The following is a 27,042-nucleotide window of genomic DNA, read 5'->3' as shown; positions in this document are numbered from 1 at the left end:
GGCCTTAAGTTTGTGGGGATTCCCATCATATAAACCCCCCGGAATCGGGCCTGGAGGCAATTCGGAACAGCTAGGAACTTTTCCTACCTGTTGTCTCAAAGCGTTTTCCTGTTTTAATACCTGCACTTCCGCAGTCAAAGATTGTACTGCCGTAACTAACTGTTGTTGGTGGGCTAGGTCCATAGTTCCCTACAAGATAGCTACCGTAGCCTTGAGATGACCGTTCAGTATCTGGGTAATCCCAGCTATCAAAATGGCGTTGCTAACTGTATTAAATATGTTTTCTGAACAGTGATATAAATAACTGAATGGTTACCTCAAGGACTCACCGCTAGTTTTCTTCCTTTCCTTTCTTCCTCTTTGCCCAGGGAATGTGTCCAACAGGGGGGTGAATGCGAAGGCCTCCCGAAGTCCCTTCCTCCGCCTCTTGTTCAAGATTAGAGGAGGGGTAAGGCCTCAGGGAAACCCTCTGGGGGAGAAAACCCTTTGGCGGCTGCTGCTGGAGTGATGTCATCTAGACGGGAAAGGTTCAGGAAACCACAGTTTGAAAGCCGTCTGTAAAAGGGAGTAATGAACCTGTCTGTAAAAGGGAGTAATGAACCTGTCTGTAAAAGGGAGTAATGAACCTGTCTGTAAAAGGGAGTAATGAACCTATCCGGCAGGAAGGGAAGTCCTCCAGTAAGAATCTGATGGGATCAAAAACGGGGACGTATGAGGAAGTACTGCAAGAACAAGCACCAAGAGGGCGGGTTGGCCCACAGGACTCGAGGCTCCAAACACTGGGGGGTTAAACTCCTTGGCGGACTGATCCGCGGTTTCCGGATCGTAGCTGGTGAGTGTAACCGTGAGGGCTCGAGTCCCCTGCTTCGGGAAGGAGCCGGGAGAGAGGTTAGAGTGTAGTGTTGTCAATGAATCAATGAAGATTAGCAACGCGTCCGTGCGTTGTTGACAGGAACAGATGAACTGAATCTCGAGCAGGAGGGCGGTCCTTCCTCGGCTCTGGGCTGTTCAACGTCTAGACCCACACCTTCTGTAGCGGCGGCCATCTTGGTAGTAAAAATGGCTGCAATCCGCCTAAGGGACCAACGATGCCACAGTGACCACGGTCTCCGAAGAGGCGTGACACCTTCTCCTCCCAGGTGATTCTCCTGGCTAATACCGCCCCTAAGGGTAGGATCCGGTAGCGGCTGCCTCCCCCTGGCCACCTGGGAGGAGACTTTAGGTAGGGTCTTTGTGAGGATTTTGCAGGATTCATCAGAGCACCAAGAGACCTCAGCGTGAGGTAAAGGGCACCAAGAGACCCCCCCCCCCCCCCGCCCCCTCAAATCCCCTCCTAGTAAGGAAGACCGAATCAAAAATCCCCAAAGTGGCGGAAAAGAGAGACTAGACCCCACAGTGGTGGTAAGAGAACCGAGAGAACACTGTGTCGGGTAGAGACAGAGACTTGTAGCTTCAGCAATAGCTTTATTCAGCTTCGGGGCTCCCTTGTTAACAAATCTTTTCCGATAGAGTAAAGATCCTGAGCAGCAGCAAACTTTGAGATATATGGCAAAGGTATTAGAAACCTTTTTAAATAACTAAGCTTAAAACAGAACAATATTCTCAAACGTTGCTCACTAAAACATGGCCATGGTCTACTTGAATTATGCATACAGGCAGTAACATGAGTCATACCTTCAAAAACCAATATTTAAGATAGTTTGTTGAATCATTAAGCAGGAAATACAACATATAGATGAAAACATGGGTACCTATCCAATTTTTCTGTGCATAGAGCTGGATTTTTCAAGGCTTGTAGCCACCAGAGAAACTATTTTGAACTTTGTGAAAGCATTTTTGGAGGGAAACTAGCTGTTAGTGGGAAGTGTTGCTAAATGGGATTAGATGATATACCTTGATGGGATTTTACCTATACTGAAATAGTTCACTCAGACAAAACGGTGTTGAAAAACTTTCTGCCGTCTTTGCTACTAATTTAATGTCAGCCTTGAGGCCTGTTGCATGGATGCAAAATCATGTTTATGGTTGCGGCCTGCCAGCTCCCGCTTGTTCTAAGGTTCAACAAAACCCCTTAATTGAGAACTGGCCCACCAATTTGCTTAAGAACCAAACTGCACCCTCTTAAGCAGATCTCCCAAGGCATCCTTCTATCCTTCTGCTGTCAGAAGGATCTATGTTTTCACACAGGCAACTATTGCTGAATTCCAGTTCCCTGTGCCTGGCTTTAATCCTGCAGGGAAACATTTGTGTCTGCTCCACCTCCCTGCCCTTCTTCAATGAAGGGCACCTCCCGGCAACCCCCTAGTCTCCCAGCCGGTCTGCACCTTTCCTTTCCTGTCCGTTACGCTACCCCCATCCGTCCTTTATCCCACTCCCTTCCCCTAGCATGCAAAACTTTTGATCCCACCCATTACCCTGCTCCAGGCTTACCTGTTGTGTGCAGCTGCTGCTGCCACCTCCTGCTCCTCTGTGTGCATACCCTTATTCCAGACAGGCTGCTATTTGCAAAGGAGGCCTGTTGGGAAAGGTAGTTTGCTCAAAGTGGGCCCTACCCTGCCAGGCTTCAAATCTCCAGCCTTCAAAGGACCTCTGCACTCTTAACGTTAAAGTTAATTCTGGTTTACCTGTTCTCTTAATACCTTAAACTCACCATTTTGCTACCGGGTTATTTGCCCTCAAAGCCCCTCCCCACACACAGCCAAGGTCCTTTTGGGCATATGTCTGTGATTCTGGTTAGCATTGCAGGTTATGTTTTCTGTGAGGGGTCAGCAATGAGAGGCAAACCCAACGTGTTGTCATTCTTAACATTAGCCATTTTATTAACAGAGGGGGGTTTGGATAAAGGCCCAACTTTCCCTACCCTAATAAGAGTACTCCTTCCTATAAAATTAAAGCAGGATCACCCAATGTCCAAACTCAATCTGACGATTTCGCGAATGCATGCAAACACAATGTGCAAAATACACGTTTCAAAGCTCAAATCAATAGACAAGTGCAATAACTCAAATGTAAAACTTCAACCAAAACACTTCTTGTATCTTAGGGTTGGCTCCCTTCCCCTGGATTTTTTTCAGGCAAACTATTCACAATGTTGCGTGTCACAACTGGTCTCTTAAAGGCATTACAAATGTCTTTTACCTAATACTACCCACAAGATGATAAAACAAATGTTTTTTTCCATGAGACTGATTTGGAAAAGAGTCTCTTCTAGTCTTGGCAAAACAAAGTATCTATTCCACGGTATTGGTTTGAATAAGATAAAGGAAAGTCTTGACTACTTTTCAGGATGGCAAGTGTCTTTTTCAGAACAGATTTGTTTCAGGTTGACAATTTTCAAAGTAAACAAACTTAATGTGACCAAGTCTCGTTCACATACCAATTCAAAGTGAGTTTCCCGGTACACACTCCTGCCAGGAAACCCATCAACTGAAAATTCTTGATATCCTGGTTTACTCTCCTGCCAGGAATATCCCCTGTTTGGCTCATTTAGATCCCCTGGTGTACTCTCCTGCCAGGTACCCTTGTCCAAAAATGTTTCTCTACCTGATATCCTTATAAGGCTTTTCTGCACATTCTTTCTCCTCAATTATCCCACAACTGTGCTTCTTTACTAGCACACTTTTGTTGACTTCAACTGTTACTTGTACCAATTTCCCCCCAAACTAACATCCAATATATGATGGCTTGTTCAAACTTTTTCTTTCAACAGTGTCTCTTGACAATGCCTGTTGCAGGTTTTCCCACATTAAGTCTGGAGAATTGCACCACATTAGCCCCAGTTCTTTTGGCAATGTCCTTTGGCTTAGGCAATGCTGGTCCCAATTCCCCCACCCCCCCCCCCCATCCCCAACTGACATCTTATGTCGGGAGAATTGCACCACATTAGCCCCAGTTCTTTTGGCAATGTCCTTTGGCTTAGGCAATGCTGGTCCCAATTTCCCCCCCCCCATCCCCGACTGACATCTTATGTCGGGAGAATTGCACCTCATTTGCTTTTTCCATTTAATATTATTAGATCAGTATTCAAAATAAAATTACTTTTTTTTCAAATTCAATTTTATTAATTTTTAACATCAGAAGTGAACCAGCGGGTAGATGCATAGTTGAACATACATAGTAACCACATAAGAATATTGCATCCCACCCGAGCAACATTTAGACAGCAAAAATACAATGAAATACGCGTCCCCTTCGGACGGGTGAACAGTGTAACTCCCATTACCTCCCTCCCTCCCCTCCCCTTGTCCTTGCTCATAGCACTTCCAGGGCGTGGTGCTTATTGTAATGTACTAAAACAGGCGATGTGACGTCTTTCGATGGTCATTGTTGTCGTCAGGTGTTACAGATTAGGTTTGTGACAGGCACAGGCATTGGGTGATGTGGTTCTCGGTTTTCATTCTTCGCTAGAACCGGTTAGTCGAAACTTTAAATGACTAGGTGATGGGTCAGTGGCCGGTCCCGAGATATAATGGCTTGTGAAGTCGTTCCAAGTTTCCTCGTGTCTCGCGGCCTTGTGTCATGATACCTGCCCCCGGAGCACCAGGACCGGCCCAGCACCCCCGGAAGCAGGCATCATGCCCTCGGGAGGAGTCTCAGCAGCCCCAAGTAGGGGCCCTGTGGACTCAGTCCTGGCGCCTTTGGCGCCAGGCTCATATTGGACAACAGTCCTGGCGCCGAAGGCGCCAGGCTCATAAAAGATGACTTTGTGTTTAAAGGTGCTTGGTGTAAACTTACCTGATCCAGACCATGCTGCAACAGCCGGGCCATCTTGAGGCCAGAACTACTTTTCCTGTGGGACTCTTTTACCACCGGGTGTGGTCGGGGAAGGATACATACCTGATTGGAGGAAGGACACATTCCAGGAACTTCTTCCAAGGCTATTTAAACCACACCCGATCAGCCACACGTGCTTCGCGTTGTTCTGCATCTAGCAGCTGGACGCTCACCGTGTCTGCTCCTGCATCTTGACTTCTTCCACGCCTGCCAGCATCCTGATCACCTGCAGAGGAATAGAACAAGAGAACAGAAGAAGGAAAAGACCTTACCTGTTAAATCTGCAACCTGGAGACATTTCGCCAACGATCCTGAAAAGGAAGACATTTATTTTAAAAACTCATCGCATTGTCTGCTGCAGCGCTGCATTTACTCACCTTTACAGGGCGCCTCCATCAGCAGCGACCATCCGGATCCACAGTCGCTCCCCAGCACCTAGGGAGAAAAAGACAAGAACAAAGGTGAGAGAAAGAAGGGAGAAGGGAAGCTAAGACTCCATGTTAAGACTTACCTGTTGGGTCATTCCCTTTTCATTTCGGGTCCGCGCCGCATCCAGGCAGTTCCAGACCCCGGCCCCTAAGGGGAAAAAGACATCAGCGTTAATGGGCAAATGAAAAGACATTATCAAAACGCTCATTAAAGACTTACCTGATTTCCACAAGGATTTCACCTTTCATCTCGGGTCGGTGCCTGTTCCCCGGCATTCCGTACCCCGGCCCCTATGGGGAAAAAGACATTAGCGTTAGAACATTAACGCATGGACACAAGGGGAACCATTAATCAAAAAACTTACCTGGAAGCCAAGCAAGTTTGCTTCTCACCAATCCGAAAATCCAGTGAAGCAACTGATATCTACGCGCCCCTGCATCAGAGGCAGGATGGAGAGCTCGCCCTTCCAGACCCTAAGGTGAGCTGTTGCGCTGAATCACAGAGGGGTGTCAAGGAGAGTGAGAGGGGAAAGAGGGAGACCGATTACTTACCCTGCACACCCTTAATCCCCGATTTTCGCCTACAGAAGGGTACTTCAGCGAGCCAGGCAAGCAAGAGTTGGGGGGCCTGGTCCAGTCCATCTTCCGAGTCCTGCGCACCACCCTGGAAGAGGCCACCGCAGCGCAAACCAGACCGGCGCCTCCGTGGGAGTCAGGTGAGCGTTACACCTTGCTATGGAGGGCCACCGTTATTTTCTCCATTGTGTAAATATTAGTGGCGATTTTCAGCCAGTCCTTCTCATTTGGCAGTCGTGGGGATTTCCATTTTATGACTAGGCCTGCTCTGGCTGCCAGTAGGAGGGGGGACACTAGTCCTTTCACCCGCACCAGTTCATCATCTTCTTCATCAAGGCCAAACAACATCAGGGGGGGGAAGGGGTGGTTCTCTTTCTATGCCATCTAGTTGCTTAATCCACCCCAGGATGTCCTGCCAATAAATGCGCACTTTGGGGCACTTCCACCACATGTACCAGTAGTCTGCTTCCGTACCGCAATGTCGCCAGCATCTTGGGCTGGAGGTTTGAAACATTTTAGACAGTCTATGCAGATCATACTGCCACCGGTGGAGTAGTTTCACGGCATGCAGTTTGCATTGGGTGGCAATTGATACTTTGGCCGGCGTTTCACAGATTCTGTCCCAGGCCTGCTGGTCAAATTCTCTGTCGAAATCTTTTTTCCCATTTTTCTTTGAGACGGAGGCTCAGAGATTGGTCTTTGGTGATTAAGGCCTTGTACATGTGGGATATTAACCCCTTGGTCGTGTTGGTCGTGTCAAGGATTGTTTCGTAGGGTGTCAGTTCTCTGCGTGTGGTGGTCTTCCATTCTTCTCTCGATAACACCCCTTTCAATCATAGGTATAGGAAGATCGGAATCGGGTGGATTTGGAGGGCTTCCTCTAATTCCGAGATTGATATACATTTCTCTTTTCTCCACAGTTGGCCGACTCTCTCTAAACTGGCATCAAACCAGGTTTTGATACCTGCCGTGTTCGGGGATTTTCTCGCGGATCCCGGGAGACCAGAGATGGCTCAGGGGGAGGGCCATGTTGTGACTCCAGTCATGCCCTTTCCCTTCCTCCAGATGTTCCACATAGTACCTAATATCGGGTGGTCACGCAGGCGTCTTGTAAGCTTCGATCTATGGACCCATAGCCACTCTGCGAGGGCCACGTGGACCAGGATATCATTGTCGAGCTGAACCCATTGAAGGTCCTTTCTATCCCGTAGATGTGGGACCAGAATTCTCAGTTGAGTTGCCTGATAGTACTTTTCTATATCTGGAAGGCCAACTCCTCCCAGTTCCTTCGGTAGTATCAGGATATCGTACGATATTCGGGGTTTCTTTCCGTCCCAGAGGAATTAGAGTATGGCTTTCTTGACCTGTCTAAAGAAGTGTTCTGGGATCATAATGGGGAGGGCCTGGAATGGGTATAGGAAACGTGGGAGGGTCACCATCTTGATTGCATTTAGGCGTCCCATCCAGGATATTGTAAGTGGCTTCCATTTCAAGAGATCAGCCTTGAGGGCGATGAGAAGCAGGGGTGGGGGGGGGAGTTTGCCTCGTAGAGCTGAGCCAGGTCTCTTGTTATGTTAATCCCAAGGTAGCGCAGTGTAGAGTCCTCTATGGTCAGGCCAAGGTGTTCAAGCTCTATTCGTTGCTCTGGGGAGGGTTCATGGAGTGGAAAGAGGATGGATTTGGTTCTATTGATTTTAAAGCCAGAGAGTGTCCCGTATTCTTCTATGAGGTGGATCGACCGTGGGATTGACGACAGCGGGTTTAGGACATGGAGCAGGATGTCGTCTGCATACAGGGCCAGTTTATAGTCTCTACCATTTACTCGGATTCCTTCCACGGCAGTGTCCGCTCGGAGAGCTCGGGCAAGTGGTTCCAGGGATAGCGCGAAGAGTATCGCCGAAAGGGGGCAGCCTTGTCTCGTTCCTCTAGTGAGCGGGAACCAGCGCGAGAACTGGCAGTTCACTGTTACAGAAGCTTTCGGGACCCTGTAGACAGCTTTAATCGCTCGGCAGAGGGTAGGGCCCAGGCCTATTTGCTTCAACGTGGCCTCTAGAAAGTGCCATTCGACTCTATCAAACGCCTTCTCAGCATCAATCGATAACAATGCTGGCATATCTGGGGAGGTTTTGGTTTCATGTATTAGGTAGAGGGTCTTGCGTGTGGAGTCTGCACCTTCTCTACCAAGGATAAAGCCAACTTGGTCATTATGGATTATCAAGGGCATGTGTGACTCTAGGCGTGCAGTGAGAATTCTTGTGTACATTTTGGCATCAATATTCAAAAGAGATTTCGGACGATATGAGGCACAGTGCTTAGGGTCCTTTTCTTCTTTGGGGATGACTGTTATCAGAGCCTCTGAAAAGGATTCGGGGGGCCACACCGGAGAGAAGAATGTTGTTGAAGAGGTCAACCATGAATGGGAGTAGGGTGTTCTGAAAAGTCTTGTAGAATCCTGCTGTGTATCCATCGTTCCTGGCAGCCTTCCCGGCTGGGAGTCTTTTAATTGTGTCCTCTACTTCTTCCGCCGTAATGGGGGTGTCCATGGCTTGTGCGATGTCCGACGGGAGAGACCTTGGACAGGTAGTCTGTGATCGCTTCTGCGTGCGGTGCGGCCTGCGAGGTGTATAGTTTCTCATAAAAATTGGCGAAAGTTTCAGGGATATTGGGGGGGCGATGGTCATGGGGTGTTTCTTCCTCATATATAGTAGGCACCCACCTCTCGAGGCGCTGGCCGCGGAGTCTTGCAGCGAGTAGGGTCCTGGCTTTATTTTCATGTTCATAGTGTTTCTGTTTCAGGCATTGGAGTTTGTGCACAGTGTCCCCTGTTTCCAGTTTCCGTAGTTCTTCTCTTTTGGCATTGGCTTGTTCAATCTTGTGTAATCTGTCGGAGGTCGCAGATTGGGCCATGCGATCTAGTTGGGTGATTTCACTTCTAAGCTTACTTTCTATGAGTTGGCGTTCTCTTTTTTTCGTGGCTCCCTCCCTGATGAGAACTCCTCTCCAGGTGGCCTTGCCTGCCTCCCAGACTGTTTGTGGAGATGTCCCCCGTATTGCTTTGTTCAAAGTAATGGGTGATATCTTGTTCCAGTTGATCCCGGAAAACTGGATCCTTAAAGAGCGATTCATAACGGCGCCATTTGGAGCACTTCCGAGAGAGGACCATTTGGTCGAGAGTGACCGTCACCATGTCATGGTCCGACCACGTGACCGGAGATATGCTGGAATATATCATTGCCGTGGTGAGTGCAGCCGTTAAGTATATATAATCAATCCTGGAGTACGTGGCGTGCGGCTTCGAGTAGAAGGTGAAGCCTGTTTGAGTCGGGTTCATATATCTCCATGCATCTGTAAGACGTCCATCAGGTCTGCCACCCGTGAGCGGGCACCGCCAGATGGGGGGGATTGCAGAAGGATTGCCTGCTTGCCTATCCACCTCTGGGTCCATCCAAGTGTTGAGGTCCCCTCCTAGGATCACTTCACCCTCCGCTCCAGTCGTAACCTTGGGGATAGTTTGTTGGAGAAACCGGGATTGGCCAGTGTTTGGTGCATATATGGATGCGAGTGTGATAATGGTGGCTTGTATCTTGCCTACCAGCACGATTGCTCTGCCGCTCACGTCTGACCAGGATCTCAATAGCTCAAATTGTAATGCCTTGTTGATCAAGATGCCCACTCCATCTTTCTTCAACAGGCCAGGGCCCCAGTGCTCTGTGCCTAGTTTGGGATATAAGACCCTCCGTTCCTCGCCTTTGCAGTATCGGGTTTCTTGTAGGAAGAGTACGTCCAAGCCTGCTCTCTTGAATTCTCGGGATATTAGCGACCTCTTAGTTAGGGAGTTGAGACCCTTGACATTGAGTGTGCCAATGTTAAGGGTGCCGTGCCTGTCACATAATTTGTTACGACCGTTGAACATCGCTGAGTTCTGTGAGTTCGGTATGCACGTCGCATCGCCTTTTGCGATTAGTTGCCACTGTGGAAGTATACTGATGAGTGTTTCGTGCCACCTGGGGTCTCGAAATTTCGTTCGTCCCACCCTCCTCCCTCCCCATTAGGGTATTAAATGTAATACCCATTGTCCTCCGTTCTAAGTTGTGGTCGGTGATTTTTTTTTCTTCCATGAAGAACTGAGTCCCGGTGTCGATGGCGTCCACGTTGGACCAGGTGCTCGCAGCCGGTCCGCCGTCGGACTGCCCGCGAGGGTTGTAGCCACGCGACCCCCATTTCACATGTTACCAAACTAAGATTTTGAGCCCCCCCCCCAATTTTTAGAAATCAACATCAATTGCAATCTAACAAGCAACAACAACTGTTAGCATAAAAAGGAAATTGTTACGATACATGCAGTTTCTCGGTCCATCGTCCGCCAGCCAGTCATTCGTTATGATTCCGGTGGTGAGCTTTTAGTGGGCAGTGTCCGGCGGTTATGAAGTAGTGTCCTACTGCGAGGTGCGGAATCTCCGACCCGTGGGTCCTGGATGAACATCACCAGGACGAGAGTTCGGTGCGTACTGCCTCACTTATTGGTGTCCGGGGAATCATCGGGACGTCTGTATTTTCTGGATCCCTTTACTTTTTTCCTTTTCGGGCCCTGAAGCCCCCTTTTCGCTCTGTCCTGTGACAATTCGTCATGTGATCCCTCTCGTGGGTCAGTGCCAAGGAGGTCTGAAATACAATCTCGGATTTCGTCCTCGGAGCGTTATCCGTCTGCTTCCATGCTCAAAGGTAAGGGAAAAAGGGTATCCCCCACCTGTATCTCGTGCCTTGACCCGTTTTGTTAGGGGGCTACAGAGACGTTGTACGGCTAGGGTAAGTGATGAGAGGTCCTGGGAGATGGTTATTTGAGCACCGCTGAGAGTGAGGGTGTCAGCCGACCTGGCCTTCGTGAGAATTCTTGCTCTATCTTGAGATCTGTGGAATCTGGCCAGGACAGATCTCGGACCCCCTGACGGGCTGCCAGCTCTATGTATCCGTTCAATTGTGGGTTCGTCAACATTCTCGTCTGCGACTAGTATCCTAATCATGTCATTTATGGTTTGTTTGAGGTCTTCTTCTGTTTCGCCATCACGCTCAGGAATCCCAAAAAATCGTAGATTGTTACGCCTTTCCCTATTTTCTAAATTGTCAATTTTCAATCCAATGTCCTCATCCCTTTTCTCCATGATGCACATTCTGAGATCCAGTTGGGTCTCCAATGTGTCGATCGAGGCTTGATTGTTTTCGACCCCTTCTAGTCTCTGCTCTATGCCATCAACCCTCTGGGTCGTTTTGTTGATCTTGCCTCCTATATTAGCCCCCATATTTCTGATTTCACTTAGGAGGGCGGCTATGTCTCCCTTGTTGGCGGCCGCACCCGCCTCCTCGGGCTCCGCCGACATGTCGCAGTTGATATCTGGGTCCGGGTATGGAGGAATGTAGGCGAATCTGGCGAGTTTGCTTTTGATGCTCATGCAATGTGTGGGTGCGAGGAGGCACATGCCCCTAGAGTGGGGGCCCTACCCTCTGCACAGAGGTTTCAAACCATTGCCGGCGTGGGTTACGAGGCAGTATCTTAGGTGACCCGTGGAGCCGGAGTGTTACGTTGGGAGTAGGCACACGCCCTCGGGTCAGGGGCCCTACCCTCCGTTCGAGTCGCACCCTCTTTGTGGTTCTTGGGTCTCTTGCGTCTGAGGCGTCCCAGCAGTGTTTTGTGTCAGCACATAGGTCCTGGCAGGGCTGCGTAGGTGGAGGTTCAGGAGTGGACAGCCTGGGTCCTAGCGGGGGCTCGGAGGGAGCATATAGAGGAGGGCACACACCCCAGGAGTGGGGGCCCAACCCTCTATGCTGGCTTCAGTGCGAGAGGTGGGATCTCTGCCGTGGTCGTTGGAGACCTGTTAGAGGGGTTCAGCAAACGTGGTGGAGCCGAACCCTAGGTGCAGCTATGAGGCGCCTGGTACGGAGTGCTTGGTCAGGGAGTAGACCCCGTACCCAGTCCTTCAGGTGCAGCAGGGGTTTATGGCACTGTGTGTTATCTCAAGGGGATGAACAGTAGGCCCCCCACGCGGCATCGCAGGGCTGCCCCCGTGGGTTGATGGGTGGTGTTGGATCAGATAGGCCCCCCTGGGCCCGTGTAGAACATCCGCATGGGGGACGTATGGCTCAGTGGTGCCTGGGGGTGGGCCTAAAGTGCCACAAGTGTCTTTCCGATGGTGTGGTGTGACAGCCACCACTCAGAAGTGGGCCAATTCTGTGGGCCGTGGGGCCGCAATCACAATGGGTCACTGTGGACCTCTGGAGGAGGACGACGGGGGGGGGGGGACAGGTTTCAGGCCGCTCCGGATGAACTCTTAAAGGGATGGTCTAGTAAAAAATGTTATTTAAAAAATAGATGGGCAACATAAAAAAAATACTAGCATTCTCCGTTTTAAAACTTCCTATGTAAAATTTTGAGCTATTCAAGCTCAAAATTCACAAAAGCAAGCACATGGGCGCATCCATTTTGTGAAATGGAGGCCCTCCTGTGCTGGCTTTTGCTTTTGCGGCACTAATGAAGGAAAAGCCAGCCAGCTGTAGTAAACAAAGGCTACTGCTGGGTGGTTTTCCCTTCATTAGTGCTGTAGGCGGAGGACGGGGACCGGAGACCAGAGCAGGAAAGCTGCAGCTGAATCTCGGTAAGTGCTATTTATTTATTTTTTAAAAATAAGCACTAGCTGCGTTTTTTTTTCTAAGTTTTCTGGGCTGGAGGAGCCCGGAAAACTTAGAAATAAAACCGCAGCTTTAAAAACGTTGTATTTATGTTTGCGATCGCTTTTGAAGCGACCGCAAACATAAATACAACGTTGTGTTGGAAAACGCTGCGGTTTTTCTTTCCAAGTTTCTAGGCTCCTCCGGCTCGGAGTGGTCCTCCCTTTGCTATAAAGCTGACTCACTGGCTCTTCGTGCAGTAGTTGAGAAGAGCTTGCGAGGGGTCTGCCTCCCTTTATTGGCAGTCTCGCTAGGCCTCCATGTCGGCTCCTCCAGCGTTCGCTACCAAGACTAGTGCAGCTCTGCAGGACTGCCGTACACGGCTCTGCTGCACACCATCTGGTTGATCTGGCCGGAGCTCATCGCCTCCAGACCTGAATGCCGCCAGCTGACTTCTGGCAAGCTTCTCTACCCGTAGTCCTTCGTAGGATTTCCTCTGCCACCGGTCACGCTTCCCTCTCTGTGCACTCTGCAACCTGTCTTCTCTCTCTCCATCCATGTTCCCCCCCAGCTGCAGGTGATTTGGGGATTTAAAAATCCTGTGCAGCTGATTAGATTTGTAACAACTAGACTGCACAGTATTCTCAAGGTCGCATTTCCTCCACATGAACTCCTTGCTCCTTTTCCTCGTCACCGTACTTGAGAATTTCTGCAACTTTCAGTCAAAGGAGGTTTTAATGGATTTAACATTACATGGTTGCCCAGTTGTAATATTACAATTCCCATAACCAACAATGTTTTACATATCGGTCACCATATCTACATGAAGACTGAATGGGTTTTTGTTTTAACTGAGTATTTCTCATGGTTTTGAATAATGGCAGCAAGCCATCAAAAACCCTGGAATTAATGGATCTTCATAACAAAGAGAAGTATATTGTTTCTCTCCTTGTGTAGTCCCCACTCTCCCCTTACAGCCATCTACTCCTGTGTGATCTACCCTCAAAATACCACCCCTAGGGTCAGGATCAGGTAGCAACTGCCTTCCCCTGGCCACATGGGAGGAGACTTTAGGCTGGGGATTGGTGATGACGCTTCTGGATTCATCACCGTTCCTTTCTCTTCACAGTTGGCCCTCTCTAGGTTTGCTCACATTAGAAAACGGTGTTCTTACATGGAGGCCCACCTCCAGGTCTCCCACTGACTCAGCTATTTTCACACATTGCCTGCACTCTGGGAACTACTTATTTTAAGCTTGCATTTATCAACATCAAACCAAAAAGGCCCCAACTGCACCAAGACCACTACATTTAAAAACTGACTTTAATACACAACTCGGATGGAAACCAGACTAATTGGAAGAATAACAGAATGCTCAGAAAAGGGCATGAAGGCAACGACCATGGCCAATCTGTAGGACACCCACAAACTACCTCACACAAAGGAAGGACCAGTGGAACACACACCCCTTATCCAGTCCAAAGACTGGCTTCCTCGCATGCTACCTGACCAGATGCCCACAGGAAATGTTGCCATTTGCTGCCACCCAAGCTCCATTAAGCTGGTACAAGGATTGAGGTTCCACAGGAAGGACAAGGATGCAACACAACTGACTTCCTGCATCCACCAAAGATGCAAACTCGCACAAAAAGACAAGGAGCCTGCATTTTTGCATGCAGGAGTGGTACAGTGCAATTTAGGGACACGCAGAATATGAGCTGAAGGTTGACAGTTACTGACACTTTGCATCATAAGAGATGCACAGAACTTAAGTTCGGCATGCCCATGGCCCCATATCTGGTACTCCTCACAATTCATCAGACTCACTGTTGAACCACCCAGTCACTATCACAAGGTCAAAAATAACCCCTTGCAATATTTAGTTATTAAATGTGTTATGAATAAACAAAAGAACATAAATTATCTCAACATACAAAGATGATTTTATACAAGGTCAATAATTCATAGATGAACTGCAGATTTCTTCTCAAAACAAAATTTAAATGAACAAAAGCTAACACTCTTCTAAATTCATTATACGGAAGAGATATCTTCAAACAAAGAATTACATTTTTCTCTTAATGTACAATGACAACATTTGTACATCTATTTGTGGATAGATAAGTTCTGTGTCACATCCAAGCAGTACCACATCACCAAAACTAGGTTTTCTCAGTGGGGTGCTTCCCGTTGACACTGCCTTACGCGTTTCGAGACCAGCTGTCCCTTCTTCAGGTGTAATTGTTATATATTCTTGTAATCTAAACGGGATATGAAAGAAAGAATACTCAAACGTAATGCGTTATCTCTCCAATGTCAATTTTAATGATCCTCAAAGCCAGAGTACTAACCTGTCTGGTCTTGTACTGACCGGTCCATTCATAAACTCCCAGAGTGTATTCACCAATTTGATGAGCTGTAAGACATATGAATGTAGTCTCTCACTGTCCGCAAATACCTCTCAGTACATGTGTAACATGCGTTTAAACACTGCACTTTTCTCAATGTGTGCACAAAACTAACCTGCTTCAAGAAAGTTTGAATCCTGGATGCAAGCTCTCTACCAAGTTCTGGACCCGGGCCAGCAACTCTCTCACCTGTCATCTCTATGTCCTACAAGAGGACTTTATTGCATATGCTTGCTTTGTCTTATGCTGTAAATGCTGCTTGTCACTGCTTCGTTTACTGTAGGCATTCAATATTGTGCCTTGCTTGAATTGAGTAAGTGCTCGATACGGGATCAGGGAGGCGGCTGCGAAAACAGCCTCCCGTCCTGGCATTTTGAATTACGGCGTCATTCACGTGATATGGAAAGCGTGTCCGACATACCCCGTGTCCGTGGACTCAGGCATTGAATAATATTGCGGCTATGTTAAAATGGTGAATTGAATCATTATGTCGTAAATGACTCTCCAGATACACCCTCATTCTTTGTACCTGGATTTAGGTAGATGGAGTGCTAATAAGTACTGAGTTCATTGCATGTTTATAACCATGTAATATGATCTTGGGGAAAATGTTTGTTCCACCACATATTCCCCGATCAGCTCGTGAAGCGGACCGGGTGCATAAGGTCGCTTGCAAAATGAATACGTTGACAATGGTTAGTTTGCTATATGATGCATTCAAGTCTGCCACTCCGTGTGTATGTCTCGCCATATGTATGGCAATTCTTGTGTGAAGCCAATTTTTGGTATGAGTGTGTTGGTACTCCTGACTGGTGACATTCAGTGTGCAGACCATAATCGGTCAACAAAATCGATCTAGACATCTTGCTTATTTTTGATGATGTGCTCACTGCTTGATAAATTAGAGTACATTCATTACCTCATTACAGTGTATACATTCACATGTAGCCACGGATCGATCCCAGCAAGATGTTTATAGAAGGCAAGTCAAATCAAATTCAAGATTCATCCCTTTGGGACTTAAAGACTCCAGGCGCTCAATCCAATGGATTTCTTTTTGGTGTAGTAAAGTATTCACATTACCTCCTCGCCTAGGACATTTCACTTGTTCTAAAATCACAAAGCTCATCTACGCTATTGTATGTCGGTTTGAAATGTTGCGCTACTGGTGAATGCGATAGTCCAGTGCGGATGTTGGATTTATGTTCTGTCCATCAGAGTTTGCCCTTTCTTGTGGTGAGACCCACGTAAAACTACCACATGAGTATCTAATGCCAAAAACAGCATTTCTCAAATCACATGTGTCGTAATTGAATTTTGTTTACCTGTGTAAGGATGATTAATGACGCTACCCTTTATCAGAATATTACAGTGCTGATAATTGTTACATGGAAGAGTTCCCTATATAAACAAATACTTGGTTGATTCTCTTCCGTGTAATCCGCTCTATATCAGGTAATCTTTCACTTTCTATATGCAAAGGTTGGTATTTCATCAAAGAGTTGTGCCAATACTGGGTCCATTTTCAAAACCTCCAAATTCCTTACGTATCGTTTTGATTTTGTAGCTCTGCTGAGAAAATGTAGTTACAAATACTAACTTCTCCACTTACGATTTCTTTCTGCTGGTTTCAAGGATTCTTGTCTCGTCACTTGCGATGCTTTCTCTTGAGCTCCAACGACTACTTCTGCCGAGTAAAATCTTCCTAGAAATGTGTTCTGTAGGGTTGATGATTTGTTTACAAATTCTTGATCTTAAGGTACAAAAGGATCATCTCTGAAGAACTGGCTGTATAGAATGCTTTCAATAGTTTGTTTTGGGTGAAAGTTTGATGCTAGCAATATTCTTGTCAGTTGGTTTGTTGTAGATCGTAGTTTCAAGTTTACCTTCCTTTTGTGTAAATCTCCACATCCAGGAATTGTATTCTGTTGGTACAATGTTGAGTGGTAAATTGAATCCTTGGAGATAACTGATTCATGTACTCAGTGTTAATTCTTCAAATGTTCCTCTCCACACTCCAAATACGTCATCAATAAATCTAAACAAACCTCTCAAATGATCTCTTGATCTTGGATTGATTAAAACTAGTTTTTCTTCGAGATAAGCCAAAGTGGTCTTCAAATCTTAAGCAATTATTTCACAAGACTAATTTCAGTAAACTTAAGACAAACTACTTGTTTGCAACACATTCTTCTGTGAACAGAAGTCGTCATTCCATGGCTTCAAGGCCTGCTGTTTGTGTTATGTTTGTATACAAGCTGCATACATCCATAGGGAAGAGAGTGGCCACATTTTCATTGTATTAAAGATCTTTGATTTTCACCACGAAATCAGTAGTGTCTTTTAAGTAAGTTTGTGTTGATTGAACTAGTAGTTGAATCACCTTATCAGTGTACTGTGCTAAGGGTTCCAATAGACTATCCAAAGCTGATATTCTTGGCCTCCCTGGAGGGTCAATCGAAGTCATTTGTACTTTCTGTAGAAAAGTACTGGCATCACAGGATGTGATTTGGTAAGAAATTGTTTTTACAGTAATCCATTCTTTCTGCTCTGCCTCATCCAGCAATGTATTGATTACTTTCCGAACTTGTTCTGTAGGGTCTTGGAAAATGTGTAAGTAGGTTATTTGATCTGCCAATTGTCGCTCCACTTTTTGTTTGTATTTTTTATTGAGACTTAATGACTAGTGCTCCTCGCTTATCAGCTGGTTTTAAGATAATGGTCCTCATAAGTTTGCCGGTCGAGTAACAATGGTACCGGTAAGCTTGCCAGTACCATTGTTACCAGACCAAAAAACTAAGTTTTGCTCGTGGGTGCCTTTTCGTCTGCCAGGTCTGACCTGACCGGCGGTCCGGCACCCGCGAGCAGACCATATCGGATGCACCAGCACCATTCCTGAATGGTGCTGGTGCATCCAGCCTCCCCATTCCCATTGAGCCCTATTGGGCTCAATGGGAATGGGGAGCATTTTCTTCTGGCGGCTGGGAATGGGCAATTACCGGGTCATTAGGCCCAAATCTGGGCCCAAAGTTGTTCTTGCACTTCTGGGAGCCCTTCACGGGCCACGTGAGTCTTTTCATTCTGCGCCTCCCAGCTAGGAAGGTGTGGGACACATGTGCAGGAGGTTTGGGGTCCCCAACGGAATCAAAGCTAGTGGAACTCTTCAGGGTTCCAGCCCACTGTCGCATGCTACTCTAAATCTGTTCCTTCCTCTGAATGCTAAACTTGAGAGAGTATCTGGTAAAGAGCACCCTGTGGGACCATCTATTGTATGCCATTGAAGTGAGTTTGTGGTCCACTCCTTAGTGAGCATCAAAGGGAAGCTTCCTGACCTCCGTGCAGAGGATGCCTGGATAGGGGTTTCAAGGAGGTGCCAGGCCAACCTGAATCAACAGTTTTCCCTGGATGAATCCCATACCCATGTTCACAACTAAATGACACCAAATTGTTTTGTGTCATTATAATTGTGTGATCTCAAGAGCCAACCTGCCAGGCCAGGCAGGTCTTATCCTTAGAGTTTCCTCTTCTGCTTGGCCCTTTTAAGACGCAAACGTAGCATTTTCGAAAAAGGTAGTCTTAGATTACAAAGGCCTCCCTCCCCCGCCTTGTTTGGAGTTGTCCTCCGGAGTACATCCTACTGGAGCCAAAATGACATTGAATCCTGCTCTGCTGCCACTGCAGGTAGGGACTGGGGAAGTCGGAAGGAACACTATGAAAGTGGGTTTGATCACCAAATCTACCAGTTCAGAGGTAGAATTACAAGCATTTTATGTAATAAATAGCAAACAAGTTCATGCTATACCACCCTCATAGAATGCCATTTTGTTACACTCCTCAACCAGACAGCTGACCCATTTAAGGCCAAACCACAACAAACACAAACTGGGCAACCTATAAGAGCGGGAGCAGTATCCCACCAGTAGTCCCATCAATGGACTAGATAGATTGAAGGTAACCATAAAGTTGCCATGCCCAAAGCCTGTACCAACAAATATTCCAGCCTTCAACCCGAAGTGGCACCACCTTAGTGCACGCCTTGCTAAACACCCTTTTTACAAGAACCTCTGAGCGCATGACTTGCGTCTGTGAACCAGACAAACTCGCACTTGATTCCGAACATAGTGTAGGATGGGAAATGCCAAAGTCTGGTCTCACTTGTCAGAGAGCCAGCAAAACATCTAGAAGCTGCCATTTCATAACCACGCATTAATTGCAGCCCACCCCCTCCCGCCCCCACCGTTCCTTCTCCCGAAAATTATTTTGGAAATGGTGTGGGCTGAACAATTTCATTTTTGTCCTGGCCTTGTCTGATTGTTCGAGCACCTGAATGTGTGTTTTTTTAAAATGTATTTTGTCATTTATTTTTGCTCTATGAAAGTTGCAATAAACTTATTTTTGACATGGGGATTAAAATAACATGTAGGCTTAGCCGGCTTTAATGAATGCAAATTGCATGGCTTGCTTCCCCAGCCCGATTCTGTGATCTGCTCGCCCGCGTGCTGCAGGAGGCAGGATCCGTGCCTGGCCTTTGTGCATGTTTTCCTCTTTGCCTTGTGGTGGTATTCTCGGCTTAGCAGTTTCTGGGATGCAGTCCAACGGGGTGGCAGATGGCTGAATTCCGAGGACACTGCTCTTTACTATAGTGCGGAAAACATGCGCCACTTTTCTAATGAGAATACTTTTATTCCGGAGATGCCCCTTTTTAGTGGTGTGAGATCTCGAGAAAAGAATTTTGGATGTCTTTAAGCTGTACGTTTTGAAATTGATCCCAGTGCAGCAATCGAAGTTGGCCATCTCATCCACCACAAAAATGCTAACTGCTTTATTTTGGTCTGTTTTTTTGGTGTGTGTGTGTTGATAAACATCATTGAAAGTAGTTTGTTGGCCTGTATGTATTTCATCCTCTCCTCCCTACCACCATGCACTGCTTGTGTTTTATTAAGGTTCATGACCCCCTCCTCACCCAGAATCGCCTTTGGGTTTTTGTGGATGCTTGCACAAAAAGCAAAACGTCATACACTGTGAGCACTGCAGACAATTACAGAATCAAGTTAATCAATTGTTTCCTTTAAATGGGGCTCTTACCAGCGCGCGCGCGTGTGTGCGTGTGTGCGTGTGTGCGTGTGTGTGTGCGTGTGTGTTTTTTTAAACAAACTAGTTCTGCAAAAGCCACTAGTCCTAGCTTTTGTATGTGCATTGGACATACATAGCGCTCATAAGCTCAGGTACTCGTCAACTGTTCCATCATCACGTCAGGAAAGTACCATGGTTTGTCACTCTTTCCATGATGAGTCCGACCTCGCATCTGTCCTACACTTGCTATTGCCATAACTCACCCAGGTACTATGTCAATGAGCACTTTTTTGCTGTCAAGACCAGGTATTGCCCTCCAAAGCCAACCTTCTCGCACTGTTGCTGTACTTCAGGGGCCCGCATCTCCCTGTCGTTAATTTGAAATCTGACCTGGCACAGGGAGCACCCCAGAGCCACATAGACCTGTAGGAGAAGAGCATGGATGTGGGTTACTCTCCTAATGCTTTCAGCCGATCTGGATCCTTGCATTCCCACTCCTCCCCTGAATTTCAAACCATGGCGTTGGGCGACTTTACTGCTTTGACCAACACCATACGATGGGATACACCCACACACAATACTGGGAAAGGACTGTAATTCATGACTCTTATCAACTCTCTTTACATCACTTGACCATTGGTGGTTTTATGTACCAGCTAAAGTTTGGTTGTTTGCTCGTTGTTGGGGAAAGATGTTCCTTTTTGCAGCTTTCCAATCTTTCAATGAGACCTGCGGCTTGTCTGCTGTCTGTTTGGTTCACCTCGACCGTTTTTGTTTCAGGGAGTGAAGTCTTATTCATCTCACTCCCTTGCTTAAATCATTTTGTTTTGGTGGCACTTATGAAACTTTAAAGCTTTTAGTGGTGCAGGGCCCTGTCCCCCGTTTATGTCTTTGGAATGGCTCTACTAACTTCCTTGGAGATGTAAGTGCAAGCAAATAAAGTTTTTCCTTCTTTTTAAAAAGCATTTTTTAAATCTTTATCTGAATGGACGACAGACTGGTAGCAGTGGTACCCTATCTATGTGACACTTTGTATGCACTTTTTTGTTTTGTTTTACTGCTCGGCAGCTTTTTGTAGTGCCCATAATGGTTGGCCATGTTAAGTCTTGTGTTTGTGATTCACTGTCCTTTTGACCATTGTAATAATGGGTAGAGGTAGAAAATGGAAATATCTGGTCATTCTGTTAATGGTTTCTGGTCCGAGGTCATGAAGTATCCTTTGTGGGTGTGTAAGGGGGTGCTGCAGCCCCAATGAATATTCCAAACATCTGAGAACATGACTACCTGAGCTCCTGTCCATGATTGGACAGCCTCCCAGAGTTTGAATGTTGCATGTCCACTGATAGGCGGGCTGGTGCACTCTAGTCTAGGATTGCTCTTTTTATTTGAAGAGAGGATCGAGAGCCATTCTGCATTTCACCATTAGAGCCAAAAATCGGCTTTACGAGAGGCTGCAGAGGGATGCTGGACAAATGTTTCCCATGCTATCTACCTCAAGGAGAAGCTCTGCTCTTTCATCAACAGGTGAGACCCTCCACTTTGCCTTCCTCGAACTGGTGGGGCTAACCTGTTCCAAGTCCTGCACATCCAAGTCACAGACGGTCGTCCTGCAGCTCAGTAGGATTGTGGGTATGTAGTTGGCACACATTCATGTGGGACCCACCCCTGTTGTTTGGATCTCATGCATATGGGAGCATTGGAACTTGCAGTGCACTCCTGTTACCGAACATCATAGCTCTCCTGCTGCTCTTGAGATCCGCCATAAGAAACTGGATTGGCCTGGACAGAAGAACGCTGATATCGTTAAGTTACACATGTATAGACCATTCTCCTTTTTTAAAAAAAAATAATTAATTATTTTTTAAACTTAAATGTTTTTACTCTCGACGTGAGAACTGGGTAGATGCTTTGAAATTTATGCACGTTTTGATGGTGTACTAAATGTAAACTTTGGGACCCTCCTGCCCTACAACATCTTGGCACAGCTATTCGAAAAGAAAAGGTGTCCATAAGGCTTTCTGAGCTTGGTGAAAATCCTATGTGCAATGGTGCATAGCCCATTAAATGAATCTGCCCTTTGTCCGTTCTGTTGTACAAATGAACTTTTGGATAATCGATCAAGACAAAGCACAGGAATGGCCCCAGTACCAGGATTCAATGGCAAGGAAGCAATATGTGTAGGCTACATGAATGACGTGACCGTCTTGGGCAAAGACGCACAGTCCATTCAAGAAGTCCTTCATCAGACAGAGAATGTTGCCTTAGTAACAGGCTAACCAAGATAAAAGTGAGTTCTTGCAACTGGAGCTTAGGATAATTTGATAGATCACCAAGTACAGAATTCAACAAGGAGTGAAGGTTTTGGCCCATCCGGTTGATGATTACCCAATTGGTGAAAAGTCATGGAAAGATGTAGGAAAGAAATTGGAACACAAAACCACTTTCTGGAAACTCTGTCAACTGACTGTGGAAGGTAAAAAGTCTTCCAAGAAAAAACAATGATTACCAATAATACTTTTTCTAGCCTCTGTTTCGGCCTGACAAAACGCAGACCACAAGGCTTGAAAGAGCAATCTTCAAGTTTAGTAGAACACAAAAGCAGCCCCATATGTAGGTTTTTTTCACAGGGCGGATCTTGCGGAGATATATAAAATTCTAAAGACGACTCTAGACCCGTCACAGCTGGGATCCCAGAACACTAATCAATTCCAGGGTCAACGCTAAAGCTTCCAAAATATGCTGAATTTACAGGAGCTGAAAGATGGTACAAAAAAGGATACTGTAGAGATGGAAAGAGTACACCCCTGCCCCGCTAAGAAACCTGGAAGAGGAGCATCTGCAAGAAGCTTGGAAAAGTTTTAAAGACTTAAAAATAACCAATCAACATATAGATATATTGTGGCTATATCTATAGAGGGCAATGCCTATAAACAAAATAATGCATAGGAGGAATGTAGGACAAACCTCCAAATGTGCACGATTTCGATGTGCATGTGACGTAACAAACATTCGTTTTCTATGGACATGAGTGTTTGCAGAACAAGTATGGACAAAGGTTATATAACACAACTGACGCATTTAACGAACGCAAGTTAAAGAGCTTAACTTAGAAATGTTACTGTGTGGTGATCCTGGGTGGAGAGGAGAGTAAAGAAAAAATAGTATAGTATGGAAAATTTCAAATGGCATTATTAACCAGCTTCATGGAAAGCAAGCGTTATTCTTGGGAGAGTGTACACAGCTCACTGTCACTTCTACACATTACTTTGTGGATGTCAAAACTGTAAGCAAACATGAGGCAAAACAAATTTGGCTTCAACATGGATATGTGGATACCGTAAAATGTTTTTCCAATTTGAATTTTCGAAATTCTTTTTCTGCCAATTTTGGCTTATTTAACGAAGACTTTAATTGCTATTTTTTAAATAATTATGGTTATTGATTGGGATTTTTAAACTAATTGGAGATTTGAGCAGGTTGTATGGGGTGAAGAGGAGACCAATAAAAACGTATGTAGTTGTCTGCATCCTTGAGCTGTTCTGGGTCGGAAATGCCATCTACAAACTAGCACTCCCCTATACAAACCACGACTAGTTGCTGCAGCAAAGCTCTTGCACTTTTACTAATTTGCATACTCTCAATGCATTGCTCATGTGACTGCAGCCCCATAGGTGATCTTTGCGGTTGCCATGGCTCCCTGAGGTTGGATACTTGTACTGGTTTGCACCGGTCCCCCAGAAATAAAAATAAGCATTAGATTTTGTTTGGACATAGGAAAAGGTATTTCCAGGCACTGCCATAGTGGTAATAACTGACGATTAATGGTAGCAGCTGCACAATTGTGAGAGTACCTGGGCATATTAAAGCAGTGCTTAGCAAATACCTAATACTTTTACACAAGCCAAAACTGTTGGCTTTGCCAATACTGGTTCTTAACAGGACTTCAGTAAAGGACGCAAATGGAGCTTATGAATGGGAGTAGCTAAAGTTCGACCTGGTAAAAGACATTGTATTATACCAGTAGACAGTTTACAGCTCCAATTAAGTAATTGCGCCTCATTACAAGTGTGCCTGTCCGGTAACACCGGTGCTGGTAAGGCTACCGGCACCATTGTTACCAGACCGACACACTAAGTGTGTCAGACCAGGTGGGTGGAACGGCAACCGCCCGCAGAGTTTCACAGCACTGGCACCGTTATTAACAGTGCTGGTGCTTCCGTGCTCCCCATTCCCATTGAGTCCTCTCGGACCTGTCACAGTGGAGATCCCAGAACACTAATCAATTCCAGGGACAACACTAAAGCTTCCAAAATATGCTGAATTTACAGCAGCTGAAAGATGGTACCCAAAAAGGATACTGTAGAGATGGAAAGAGTACACCCCTGCCCCCCTAAGAAACCTGGAAGAGGAGCATCTGCAAGAAGCTTGGAAAAGTTTTAAAGACTTAAAAATAACCAATCAACATATAGATATATTGTGGCTATATCTATAGAAGGCAATGCCTATAAACAAAATAATGCATAAGAGGAATGGGGATTTTCATTTTCCTCTCGGACTCAATGGGGATTTTCATTTTCCGGTGACTGACTTTACAGACCTCCGGGCCTGTAATGCCCCGGTGTTTCCGGCAAGTCAGGCACTGGAAAAATGTGCAAGTGCGGTGGCAACCTGACGGTTTTACCGGCATGGTTACTGCTGGACTTTTAATGAGGTCCATTAACTCGCAAGACTGTTTGAGAGCAAAGTTTGAACGTAAGGCTTGATAAACCTAGCTTTAAGGGGTCCCCCACTAGGATGTGTTTTGAACAGGGAGGGGCAGGACGTGGGTAGGAATGGCCATAGGGGTTAGCCTGGCCATGGGCAGTCAATGGCTGGGTAAATAACACCTACACGCTTTGTATCCCTCCTCATAAGCTATTTTCTTTCTAGCTGTACTCTAGTGCAATTGTTTTGGCTTATAGGTGGCACTTTAGCAACCCACCTAATGGTCAAAACGAAAAGAGTCTGTACATGAAATTTCAGTTGGACCTTGCATTTGCTTTGGCCAGATCATACGTTTGGATACATTTTCTAGTGGAGCCTGGTCCTCTGCAACAAAATAAAATAGAACATGGTGGGTATTCATTGTTGAACATTCTATGGTTTTAAAAAACATTGCAACAGATCTATGAAAGATTTTACTGCTGGGGTGCCCTGCTCTTCTCAAATGTAAAAAAAAAAAAATTAAAAAAAAAATAAACAACTATTGAACAGATTTTCACCAAACCAGCAGAAGGCAAATCTAAACCGCCTGTTCTGCTCCTGTCTCAAATTTGAAGCAAATCGTCCAGCAGTTTACCTGTGCACCTATTAATGAATATGCGTTGTCCTTATATGAAACGATGCAAAAAGTAACCCCTTTTTTCCATGCTTCATAACTCTTAAACTATTTAACAAGTTTGCAGTTTTGGGGTGACCTGTACCAGAAATCTCTTTTGAAAGTTTCATACAGATAACGTCAACAGTTGTTTCCGATAAGATATTTGCAAAGTCAGTAGATCTTAGGTTTCAACTAAACTATAGGGAGACCAGCATCGCACTATTAAAAAACAAATAATTAAAAATATATATATTCTCTTGAGACTGTTTTTTCTTAACAGCCCGAGTGAGAGGCACTCCCCCGTTCTTTGAGAAATCACCAGGAAATCAGTTTTCTTTTGGGGAAAAAATGTCCCCTTTATTATGCAGACCATGCACAGCACATGACTGTCAATAAAAACCACCTAAAATGTGGTGCTCCATAATGTATGGCTCCAATCGACGCGTTTTGCGGTTACCTCACCGCTTGTTCACAAGTGATCCACACAATCAACACTGTTTAAAAACACCCCATGTGACAGGAAGTTTGCCATAGAAAGAAGACTAAGTGGCACAGGGCTTTCGGATCCGCCATCTTAGAATGGGTTCAACAATTCAGTATTTGTACATGTTACATTTTCATTTATATAATTTTATAAAGTCACAGAGCCTCCATTCTTAGAGCTGCACTCCCCTCAAAGTAGATTTCAACTGGTGCACGTCAAAAGTTGCCTAAAAATAGATCTCTTGGGAAACACCAACTCTTAAACTGCACAACAAAGTCGTAGAAAATATAGACTTTATTTGTAATGCATTTCAAAAACAGCTTCCCAAATCATGTATGCCAGAGAGGCTGATTCGTTTCGCCACACTCCACTATATGTATGTGTTTTTCACTTGCACTAATATTGTACCTTAATACAGCTGTGTTGTTAAAGAAGCTTACTTTTATAGTTAGCTGTGTGGATGTCAGGGATATAACACTGTATCACAATATAAGTATAAGCAAAAGGATACAGGTCTATGACCACTTTAAAGGATACAAGTGATGAGGGCAGTCTCCTAGTCTTTAGAATTCAAGAAATGACTCGAGTAGAACGATCTGGTCAAAAAAGAGACCTTCCAATTGATGACGCTCTGACTGTATTATTACCACAGTCAGAGGGAGGAATCGATGGAAAGGGCAGGAAATGCAAAACAATCACCAAGCTGTGAGAGCAAGAAAGAATACATCAGCATGCAATCCGACTGTATGATCCTATTACTATGTGAAATCAAGGTAACCACTAACCTGTTGGCGTATGTAAACTTCAGAACAAGTCCGTCACTGAAAACGCCATGTAAATCCCAGAAGAAAACAACGGCAGGGAAGGAAGGTTAGTATAGGCACTAATCCCGAACGGCACGAGGGTCGCGCTAGTAACGGGTTGGTGCACAACTGTATAGCGTCCATGAAGTCTCATGCACAAGAAAACACAGTAAAGCAGGAGAAAGCAAAATGGTGTGTAGAAGTACTTGACGGTAGAAAATAACCGATTAGTGCGTTGATAAAGAGGAGAAAAAGCACTAATTGCGCGGTATATGAGGAAGATAGGCTTGTATGGTTTAATATTTACCTTCAACAGTCAATGTAGCCGCCGTGTCAGCACGGTGGGAATTGCTGGAAGGAGCATCCGCCGTGTCAGCGCAGTGGGAATTGCTGAAAGGGGCAGCCGCCATGTCAGCGCGGCTGCAAATGCTGAAAGGAGCAGCCGCTGTGTAACCGTGTCAACGTGGCTGTAGGGAAG

The 27,042-nt window shown here is 45.9% G+C and overlaps 1 protein-coding gene across 5 annotated transcripts in view; it reads left to right on the top strand.

The window, feature by feature from the left end:
* TRAK2 (trafficking kinesin protein 2) overlaps positions 1-27,042 on the top strand; it is a 522,775-nt gene that overhangs the window by 148,247 nt on the left and 347,486 nt on the right. The gene's annotated exons all lie outside the window — the stretch shown is intronic.

Source organism: Ambystoma mexicanum, chromosome 9 (genome assembly GCF_040938575.1).
Source record: "Ambystoma mexicanum isolate Mex_15411 chromosome 9, UKY_AmexF1_1, whole genome shotgun sequence".
Taxonomy (NCBI): Eukaryota; Metazoa; Chordata; class Amphibia; order Caudata; family Ambystomatidae; genus Ambystoma; species Ambystoma mexicanum.
Note: the sequence above shows the minus strand (reverse complement) of the source record. Positions and strands in the feature narration are given on the sequence as shown.